At 47.9% G+C, this 2,121-nt stretch overlaps 1 long non-coding RNA gene across 1 annotated transcript in view; it reads left to right on the top strand.

Annotated features, from left to right (window-relative positions):
• The first annotated feature begins 365 nt into the window (after positions 1-365).
• Positions 366-2,121, top strand: part of LOC145653743 (uncharacterized) — a 19,013-nt gene continuing 17,257 nt past the window's right edge. Inside the window, exon 1 of the long non-coding RNA XR_014119928.1 lies at positions 366-688. This is a non-coding gene — a long non-coding RNA (uncharacterized LOC145653743). The remainder of the gene's footprint in view (positions 689-2,121) is intronic.

Below are 2,121 nucleotides of genomic sequence, written 5' to 3' on the forward strand. Positions count from 1 at the left end.
CTCATACTTGTGGCTGAGGTGTGTGTGTGTGTGTGTGTGTGTGTGTGTGTGTGTGTGTGTGTGTGTGTGTGTATGTGTGTGTGAAGACTGTGATTAAACCAACAGGGTAAGATTAGTGTTGGAACAGACCTCTGCAGGGTATCTGGATCTACAGCAGCTGCAGTGAGCATCTTTGGCTTACAGCACTGAGTTGGGAAGGAATGCTTGTAGCATGTCTGCCTGGCCAAACTGAGAAGGGCAAGAATGTTTTACCATAGTGGGCTTCTGATGCCATTCCGGAGGAGGCTTTAGGCCATGTGATCGTGTGCTCCTCTGGGAAGGGCTGAAGGGCTGTACAGGTCAATTCAGAAATGCCTCAGCAAATGCAGTCTGTTACACAAGAGACTGAAGAATGCAAGCAGGTGAAAGTGACCAACAGCATTAAAGGAAGGCTGAGAAATACTGTGCCTGTTCATGCAGATCAGCATACGTTACGCAGCTTTCCTGTGCACATTAGACGCGGGTAGTGAGGAACTTGAATGAGCTGCAGTTACGAAGGCTTTGCTCCTTCACGGCAAATATGGGTGTGCCCTAAATGCATATTAGCAGGTCGCCAGAGTTTGTCTCCACGTCGACCTTTCCCTGATCAGACGATCTGATGGTAAAATCACAGGACTGGAGGCGGGATGCTGTGCGTGATCTTCTCAAAGTGAGTAGGCTGCACGCGCATTCCAGCGCCACATTCCACGCTCACAGAGCTCTTTGCTGCTGGCGTGGAACGCATCGTCCCGGTGGAGCTCCAAGCTCCCAAGCGTGAGAGGCGCGAGAGTTACGAAAACCGCGAGAGCCGCACGACTTGAGTGCGCTTAGCCCCGAGACGGCTACTGCCAGTGTCAGTCCTGGTGTGATGTCCCACTCTCCTTTTCCATATTAGGACCATAGCAGTTCACTTATTAACGGTGTTATTCTTAGTCTGGCCATCGGTTAGTGGGAGAAATTATAGCATCGCTTGGCAGACTGTCCATGAATGGCCCTGAGAAAGATATTTGAACAACTCTTCTGTGGTTTACATTTCAGTACTGAAGAACAAAACCATTCTCAGTAAACTGGGTTGTGTAGCAGTTGGCAGGAATTTCATGGCCAGTAAGACTGTGAAGATATAACCTGGAAGATTACATGGGTCTGTTTATCTTAAATTCAGACTTAGAATAATATGAATAATGCTTTGTGAAGGAGGAAGGAAATATGTGATACCTTTTGCGGTGACATGTGACTAACACTGTGTGTGTGTGTGTGTGTGTGTGTGTGTGTGCGTGCACGTGTGTGGGTGGGTGAGGGGTGAGTGAGTACGGATATAAACATATGTCCACCTCACCATCTCCACACCACAGTCAGCAGAAAAATGAAAATGACTATATAACACGCACGCATGCACGCACACAAATCAAATGTGAGCAAAAATAATCACGTTCTCCTGTTACCTCTTTAACACACTAGTCATTAGTCAAATCTTGCACTGAAAGCTGTGCCTCTCTCCTGTATCCAACTAACATTACCATAAACAGTCATAGAGATTAGGTTGCATCACTAATAGTGTTTGTATTAGCTGAACGTGAATCATCTATAATTAAACAACCCCCACAATCTCGGCGTGATTGCCACCACCCCACTCTCGTTCCCTCTATCACTCTTTCATTCCTTCTATCCCTCCCCCCCCTCTTTCCTGCCTCTCATCCATCCCTATCATTCGTTTTGGTCGTGCTGATATAGCAGCCTAGCAGACGGGGCGATTGCCAGCCTCATATTAATGAGTGCTGGCAGGGTAACACCCCCTGTCTCATCTAAATAATGCTGTTCAAGCTGTTTAAATTAATAGCTTCACCCTTTTTTTTTGTTGTTGTTGTTGTTGTTTTTTGGGGGGTTTTTTTTCCCCCAGAGCCCTTTGACATTCTCTCCAGCAGCAACGCCCCGAAGAGGCCGAGGGGGTTGGCTTGCCCTGCTCCTGCTGGTGTGCTTTCGCTTTCGTTATGTACGGCGTGTACACCGAGCACGATCAAGTGTAAGACGGATGTGCTCCGGACGTCAGGCTGCCATTAATGGGTTGCCGGCTTGGCCGCATGCTGGAGTGTCTCCTTTAAAAGT

This window comes from Electrophorus electricus, chromosome 25 (genome assembly GCF_041902795.1).
Source record: "Electrophorus electricus isolate QZ-2024a chromosome 25, ASM4190279v1, whole genome shotgun sequence".
Lineage (NCBI taxonomy): Eukaryota > Metazoa > Chordata > Actinopteri > Gymnotiformes > Gymnotidae > Electrophorus > Electrophorus electricus.